Raw genomic sequence first — 9,467 nt, 5'->3', positions numbered from 1 at the left:
CAGCCCCTAACCTATAACCATAATGCTGGTTCCCTCTCCCCAGGTGCAGCACCCTGCACTTGTCCTTGTTGAACCGCATCCTGTTCAGATCTGCCCACTTCTACAACCTATCCAGGTCTGCCTGGATGCGGTCCCTGCCTGCCGGCGTATTCACTTTACCCCACAGCTTGGTGTCATCAGCGAACTTGAACAGGGTGCACTCCACGCCCTCGTCCAGGTTGCTAATGAAGATGTTGAACAGCACCCTGTTGAAGAAGTAAAAGAGGGGAGGCACGTTTTTCTAAAAATCAATTTCAGAGCAGATCCATATGAGGCCATGTGGGCTGGAGCTGAAATCTTGAATACAAACATTTCTGAACTTAGAATTTTGCATCAGAAGCCCTATCTTGCTCAACATATGTTAGCCAATACCCAGATTTAAAATCTTTTGGTTCTTGGTCAATTTTTACATCCTTAGACTTGTATCTAATATAAAAATGCAACCAGCTCACCTGCAATCTGCATAAAAATTATATGTTTGATTAATAGCTTTATTAGATTTAGTACCAAAGTCACATGTTTGTATAAATTTAAAAACAGTGCAATGTGTCTGTAACATCAGTGACATTTTTGCCATTCAAGTCATTACTTTTTGTTCTATTGACTGCAGCTAAAACAGATCTTACCCTAGTAGTGACTATGGAATCAAGATCAATACCATCACCAAGGACATTTCTCCCTACTAGAAAGAATAGAAGACATGGGAAGAGAAGATACAGGAAAAGAAGAAGGAAGAATAGAAACTATGCAGAATGCTGCAGTGGACAGCCAAGAAAATGTGATACATAGATGTGGTGTATAATACTTAGCTGCAGGAGAAAAAGAATGAAAGGACTGCCAGGGCCAGGGAGGTCAAGTAATATTTTCATTTAATGGAAATCAATCTGAATCTGAATTTAATTACATGTTGAAACCTGCTTCTTCCTGGAAATAGACAATGTAAGAAAGCAAAAGCAGGTCAGATCCAATGTCACCACACAGTTACAGACCAGTCCCTCTGTGGTTCCCATTTCTGGAGTCTCCCTCCCTTTAAAATGCAAGAGGCGGTGGGATTAGCTTTAGGCTACAATGAAAAGGCAAAGAAGCTTGCTTGGAAGGACTTCTGAACTATTCAACTGTGAATAGATATAAATATTTATGAGAAGATAAACCAGAGAAGCATATCAAAATCCAGCAGCACTGGTGAACATGAATGGCCTTTCAAAGACCCTACTAGAGTAGCCCAAGGCCTGATGTTTACAACACATTAACATAAGTTATGCCATATCTCTCCCCTCCATGCTAGTACAGAGCTCCACTCTGACAGAATGGGTGCATGGCTACAAAATTTATTTTTGGGGGGTGGGGGTCTGTGTAAAGAAAAAGGGTCAGAGGAAACTAACATAAAACTTGCATAAACTTGCAGATGTATTCACATGTGGCCCATGAATTCAAATGCCCAGTGGAAAAAAAAGGGGAGGGAAGGGGTCGGGGAGAAGCAACTCAAATAGGTAAAAAGTCAACTGTTCCACTGGTATTAAATGTATCCTGAAGTTATGTTCACTGGACTAACAAAAAAAAGATAAGATTAAGAAAAAAAGACTCCCCAAAATAAAAATACATTTACTGTATTTTTAGGAATATTCCTAAAAGATAAGCAAATCTTATGCCATTTGAGAGCACTGTGGACACCCAACTGAGGGGACCCTTTTTAGACCCATTTTGTAGAATGGAAAATTGAGGTACTGAATTGAGAACAGCTTCAAGGTCATCACTATAGTCATTAGGGGAGTCAGGAATAGAACTATTTTGAATTGAATAAAGTTATTTTGAATAGAAAAAAAATCAAATTGTTTCATTTAAGAAATCTGAAACAAAACGAACAATTTTTATATGAACAAATAAATGAAAGCAAAATGAGTTTTGTTTTTTCAATTGTTGCTTTTCACCCAGTTAGAGATTTGGCTGAAATTATTCCCAGTCTAGGAGTCCCCTGTGGTTCAGTGGTAGAATCTTCATCTGCCACGCAGGAAATCCAGGTTCAATTACTGGACACTTATACAATTACAGCCATAAAGACACCAAAATGTCTGGGCTCTGGATTCTGTTTTAGTAACCTAAGGAGGGAATGGAAGCTCTGGGCAGCCTCTACTCCTCCAAAAAACCCCTCCTGCCTAAGCATATGCATTGAAGGTCTAGGTGACTTCTCGTGCATACACCATGATCTGACAGGATCAATGGTTGCCAAACTTTCCCAGTCTAGCATCAAGAGTTTTGACACATCATATCAGCTCATCAATTTTGCCTCTCATTGCAAATGACATTTAAGACTATGCAGGTTCAGTGCTACCTCAGAGAAAGGAGGCCGTCTTTGGTCCAATTATCAGGACCACTACCTGCACAACAGAAGTTTATTACTATTAATGCTGCTTCCATCAATATAACCCATCTCATTTCCCATCTCAAAATTTACCACCCCCCACCACTTTAAAAATAAAAAGTTTTCACATGCTTACCCCAACCTCTCTTGGATGCCTTGTCTTTGCTTACTCTTCCATTTCCTCTTTTTATCTGTCAGTCTACTCTTTGCCTCTCCACTTGTCTGGTACAACTCCTTCCACCTATACCAGCCTATCACTTATTTGTCAACACTCCATTACTTTACAAATCTTATGTGAAAACAACCACTTTCTTTAATACTTTTTTCCCCGCACTATGTATTCATATCACCTTGCTTAACCCTGTGAAAAATATAGACTTCCCTGGTCTGCCATCCAACACATACTATTTTTTCTACTAGCTTAGCCGTATTCTGCTTAGCTTACAAGACTTTATGGAAATGCAGCACAGTGGTATGGCTGCCAGCTATTGAAGTCAAACTATTCATTCAAGACACATTATTCCATTTGATTCTTTAAAAAAATAAAAAAAAAAGATTTTTGAAGGTCTAGGAAAGTTCACCTCTGCAAAAACAACATGTGCATACAAAGTATCTGCTTTCTTAACTTGCTAGCTCAGCCTTTCCATACCCTCTTTATACTGGATTTGATATACTAACAGTGCTTAGCATGTCAGGGACCAAACTCTTGCAAAATTGTATTTCCTGAAACTAATTCTGTTTTTACTCAAGGGTTTAAAGCATCCAAAACTAACAAACAAAACCCATTTCTTTGTTTTGCTCAAGCTATGACAAAAATAAATATGTTCATTTCACTGAAAATTCATTTTTAATTGGTTCTTAGGCTAAGACCTTGTGTGACAAGAAGCCAGGAGGCTTGTGTTACTTTAAGAGGAAATTAAGAGCAGACTGAGCTAGATCAGGGAGGGCTGGCAGCTTAGAAGCAAGCTAGCTGCTAATGAACTTGTTGCCAGCAAGCAGACAGACTGCTAGATCCAGCTAGAGGTCCTCCTAGGGAAGGCAACACACAGGGAGTAGAGAGCAAACTGCGTTGAGGCAGGCAGGGAGACAGCCCAGGAGCAGTGGGCTGCAGTCTGCTGAGTTAAACCCTCATAGGGAAGAGCAGGAGGGTCATGAGAAACAGAAGGGGAACACCTGCAAGTGTCTGCAGAGTCAAGTGACTGGATGGGCAGGGCTTAGGAAGCACATCAAGCCAAAGCCTGAGAAGAGGTAATCAATCTTGCCCTGCAAACTGAAGGGATAAGAACTCCTGAACAGGAAACTTAAAGAGAGCTGCCAGGCTGACCTGCGATGTCCTGAGCTCTAAAACAAAGGGGTGCTTGTACATCTGATGAAATTTGCATTCTTGTAGTTTAATTGCGTCACGCTGTACACACAAGGTTTTTTGGGTTTGGGGTTTTTTTACAATTTAAAACAGTTTGCTATCTTGCAAACTAAAGCACATCCACATGTAGTTTAGTTTGCAACTATCTATCTGTAACATTGCAGCCTTTAACAGTTCCACCCCTCCCCCACCTTGGGAGAGGTGGGCTGAAGGCAAAAGCGGGGGTGGGGGGGATCTGATCCTTTTCTTTTTTGCAGAGCCTGTCAACATCTCCTGTGGCAAGCTGCCAGTGGGCTGAGTGGCCCCTGAACTGCGGAGAGGGGTCCGTCCTTTTGTGTTAGCAGCACCCCCTGATGCTGCCTGGGGAGGCTGCTAGTGGGTGGGTGCTATCCCAGATTAAGCTAAGGGAATAGTTGGATTGGGCTGGGTGCTGCCTGTGAGCTGTAGCAGCACCCACTTCCTAGCCACCCACCTATTTTTAATTCCTCAGTGGAACCTGCCCACATAAGCTGCTGCCGGGCTGTGCAGAGCTGCAGAGAGGCCTGGTCTTTTCCCCAGCAGCAGTGCTGTCCCCTGGGGCTGCCTGGGTGTGGTACTGGCTGTGTGGGTGCTGCCCCAGCTCACAAGCAGCACCCACTGGATCCAACTCTTCCCCAAGCCCATGCACTGCAAGCCCCCCTTGTGCTGCTCCCTGTGCAGGCTCAGGGAAGAGTTGAATCGAGTGGGTGCTGCCTGTGAACCACAGCAGCACCTGTGCAGCTAGCACCCTGCTAGGGCAGCCCCGGCCACTGCAGAGGGGAGGACTCGGGGAAGCTCAGGTGCCACTTGACCCACCAGCAGCTTACCCCCCAGTCAGAGGAGACATGGGCAGTCTTTGCAAAAATTTTTTATAAAGGATCAGGTCCATCCCCGTAACAGAGATGGAAGCCCCTAAACTGAAACTGTGGGTCTTTAATCATCACAATTAAAAATCCACTGCTTTAATTTAAGGGACTAAGTCCCCTTATGAAGATCTGCTCAAGTGCTCCATTAAGGGAGAATAGTCCATTAAGCAACAAGGAACCACTTTGTATATGTTGACATACCAGGGAGCCCCTGTGCCCACATTGTTTCCGAAACCAACGAATTGCCACAGCTGTCTTCAAACCATGAGTTTTCACCGTAAGCACACCATGAAATCTACTGTCTACACCCAAGCTCTACATTAGAACCATATCTGAGTCTACCAACCAGGATGCATACATTAGAGATATGGAGCAGGGATTGCTACAATTACAATACAATCCTAAAAGTGTAGCTTTTCAGATGAAAGCCAGACTCAGACCTTGCTCTGAACTACTATGGTACCAATACCATAAGAAGGACAACAGAGTCCTCTGGTTGTCACCTACAGTCCCTTACTTGAACACCTGATACACACTCACTCCACTCTATACACTGTTCTATGGTTATCCTTTCACAGCATCTGATGAAGTGACCTCAGATTCACAAAAGCTTATCCTCTATATGCTTATTTATAAAGACTCTTTGAGAGAGAACAGTCAGAGCTGTTACCCGATAGAGACTGCCCAAGAACTCAGCTTGCTGTATTGCAGTTGACTAATAAATGCTGTTTTATTCAACCTGTTTGCTGCATGTGACTTCAGGTGTACTTCATCCCCTTAAAGAGGTAAAGTCCCTCTCCAGGAGTTAAGCCAGTGTGATGGCCAGAACCAGAGGGGTTACTATCATGAACAATAAATATATGCTCTTGGAGACATCCAGGCAATTGTCTAGCAGTTAAGATTAGCTAATGCAAAGCTTGCAAGTTTGCAACCCACAAGTGGAATTTATGATGTCTAATTTGCCTGATCAGGAAGGTAAGATTCACAAACAAGGTAACCCTAGCAGACCCATCATATCCAACTTTGGTGTCCTCACTGAAGAGATATCAGGATTCATAGAAACTATACTAAAGCTATTTAGTCAGTCAAAAAAACAAGTTTTCTACAAGACACCACAGACTTCCTCAACAGAATCCAGAATATGAATCCCTTACCTTGCAATCATGGATGCCATCAAACTGTACATTAACATCCCACACCATGAAGGCTGACATACCTAAAAGAACATGGAGTACACTCAGATTTGCAACATGTGGCACAGATCATCAACTTTATCCTCACTCAGAACAGCTTCACTTTCAACAGTCATCAAGTCCTCCAAACCATGGGCACAGCAATGGGCACAAAAATGCCGCCACAATATGCCAACCTCTTTATAAGCAACCTCAAGGAAATTTTTCTAGAAATCTGCATCATCAAAACTGCACTATACATGCATTGTATAGATGACATTTTCACCATCTAGGCTGAATACCTGAACTCACTTAATGCCTTCTACCGTGAGTTTAACAACTGTCACCCTTCAACCACACTTTATCTGGAATACCCCTACACTAACATCCACTTTCTAAATATCACAATCCATATCCAGGATGGCACCCCACAAACCACCATATACAAAAAAAGTCCATGGATAGTTGCATCTACAAGATCAACAGTCATCCCAAGCATACCAAAAAAAGCTACAGTTAGGCCCTCAGATACTACTGCAACTGTTGAGAACACTCATGATGCTCATCTGTCCAACCTAAAATCTTCCATTATACAAAAAGACACTCCAGTAGAGGATCTCGCTAAAGCTACAAATTGAACACTATGTAGGACCTTGTTCAGGCTAAAGATCGAGCAAGAGTGCATGCCCATTTTTTGGGCTCAAATTTTGAACATGGTGATAAGACATGAGACTATGACAATGACAACTCCATTACAGAAATAAACCGTACATTTGAAAGAGCTGTCCAAATATCCAACGGTAACCTGCTACAATACGAAAAGAAACCCCACTTTGACTGCACACCCCTAGTGGTCACCTACTACCACACAGTGGAACCAGTCAGAGGAATCAATCAACTACAACCTATACTCAACAAAGATCTGACCTTGAAAGATATATTCCTAACCCCTGTGCTCCTAGTTTTTAAATAGCCTTCTAATCTTTCCCAAGTCATCACCACCTCCAGTGCTCAACAGACATCAAATGAGAGACAGCCTTGCCTTAGCAAGAAATGCTTAGCCGCTCAACACATCTCCACTGCTACTACAGTCAACATCCTCCATAAAATAAAACAATCAAAATCCATGGTTCCTACACACACCTTCCCAAAAAATTATATATGATCCAGTGCACCAAATGCCCTCAAGGAAAATCTACCTAAGAGCTTTAAAAGGCAAACTTGGGAACAAAAATTCATAAGTTGGCTGGACACTAAGAACCAAGGACTTAACCTTGATATTGATTTTGTGGCATGTTATATCCTACCAGATTCCTAAATTCTTCCCAAATATAAAAGGTGAAAATGACCCTTTTTCCTTTAGATAGGCCTTGATTTCCCAGGAATCAGATTCCTTTCTTCTGCAAACTGTTTGTCTATTACCCTTCGGAATTTCTCCTTGCCTTCTTCAATCTGTCTTCTACTATTCTGTGCTGGCTTTAACTCCTCAGAGCTAAAAAAGAACATCTTACATTTAAAAGTTTGTCTAACTCTATTCCAACTATACAGTTGGTCCAGTAAAAGATATCACCCTAAGAAATCCCTACCTTATATGTATAGGTACACTATATTAATATGTACAGGGACATTTTTAAAGGAGATTTTAAAAAGATGTTGTGTGAAAAAGAAAAGAAAACATTTACAATTTAAGAGAAGATTTATTTCTCCATAATTCATATGCTAATTAACAGAGTCTAAAGCCACTGAGTATTGTATATAACAGTTCATAGAACTATATAAAAATGAATTCCTAAATTATATAATTAATTTCAATTAGAAAATAGATTAGAAAAATCAAATTCCTAAACTCTATGTTCTTTCTTTCTCTTTTTAAAAATAATATTTAAAAAAATCTGGCTAAAGAATATCTAAAAAAAATTCCAATATTTTAATTCCCACTAAATTTGAATTGAACTTTTCTATAAGGGTAGATTTTTATTCCTGTAAGGCTCCTGCCAGACTTGCAAATAAAGATGCAATGGGATCCAATGCATGATCCACACAATTGCACTTCCTGCTATGCCACATGTACATGGAAGGAGGTGTGACTGTGGGACTGCACATTAAATCCTATCACACCTTCTTGCTGATGCAGCAAATACTAAGTTCCCATGGCTAGGAGCCCAGGTCAACCACAGCCTCCCAGCCACATAATCACACATATACCCCCACAGCTAGAAACCCAATCAGTTGATGGGGCTCTTGGCCACATGTTCAATTAATGGCATGATAGGAACCAGCCACAACATTATTATACATTTTCTGTTGAATAACTTTGTGGCTTATTCCTCATTTTATCACACCATTAACTGAATGAACATGTGACCAGATCACATCTTAACAGGCAAATCATGTCTTGAATGTAATATGTAACAGAGACCTAAAAATTACAGAATCCTAAGGAAAAAAAATGAGAGTTTAAAATATATATACATTATTTTAAGTCTTCAGCTGCAGGATTTACTCCTAATATGTTGCATTTTCCATCAGAACATAATTGGTTGTACCACAGGATTACCAGTGCTCCCCCAACTGTTGCAAATACCTGAAAAACTGGAAATGCATAAATAATTCTGTAATGTCAATTATTTTCTAGTAGTACAATGCCAACTTTTTAATGGCATCTGCTACAGCTAGAATTGTTTCTATTTGTTCAGAATGACAGGTATGTCTCACTATATGCATTTTGCGCTCACAGAAGTTAGATATAAAGCAGGTTGATGGAGAAAGACAGATCTCGTTATAGTAATGTTTACATGAGCTCAATTACTCCTTGCACCATGCCAGAAGCAGACCTCTCTTTGGACCAGGGCAGTTGGTGACGGATGTGCGAGAGAAGGCAGAACTCTTTAACAAGTTCTTTGCCTCCGTGTTTCTGTCTGCTGACAATGGGGTGCTCTCGGGTGATAGCGTAGAGAGGCCCAGGAAGGGTGCAAGTCCACCAACTGTTAGTTCAGACCTAGTTAAGGATTACCTGGAGGGCTTAGATGTATCCAAGTTGGTGGGCCTGGATGACCTTCGTCCGCGGGTGCTGAGGGAATTAGCTGGTGTCATTGTAGAGCCACTGGCACGGCTGTTTGAGGACTCCTGGTGCTCGGACCAAGTCCCTGAGGACTGGAAAAGGGCCAATGTGGTCCCTATTTTCAAGAAGGGGAGGAAGGAAGAGCCTGGCAACTACAGGCCAGTCAGCCTGAAGGTCTTTGAAAAAAATTATCAAGGGCCACATTTATGAGAGCCCTGCAGGGGAAGTGATGTTGAGGGGTAACCAACATGGGTTTGTGCCAGGCCAATCCTGCCTGACTAACCTGGTCTCTTTCTATGACCAGGTAACAAAGAGCTTAGATGTGAAGGAGGAAGTCGATGCCATCTTCTTGGACTTCCAGAAGGCCTTTGTCACAGTGTCCCACCCAATTCTGGTGGGCAAGCTGAGGGACTGCGGCATTGATGCACGCACAGTCACATGGGTGGCAAACTGGCTCCAGGGGCGCACCCAGAGGGTGGTGGTGGACGGGTCAATGTCGACCTGGAAGGGTGTGGGCAGCAGAGTCCCCCAGAACTCAGTCCTTGGGCCAGTGCTATTCAACATCTTCATTAGCAACCTGGACGAGGGT

Source organism: Gavialis gangeticus, unplaced genomic scaffold (assembly GCF_001723915.1).
Source record: "Gavialis gangeticus isolate Ggan-Ray unplaced genomic scaffold, GavGan_comp1, whole genome shotgun sequence".
Classification (NCBI taxonomy): Eukaryota; Metazoa; Chordata; order Crocodylia; family Gavialidae; genus Gavialis; species Gavialis gangeticus.
The sequence above is the reverse complement of the archived record's forward strand: the minus strand, read 5'-3'. Positions refer to the sequence as shown.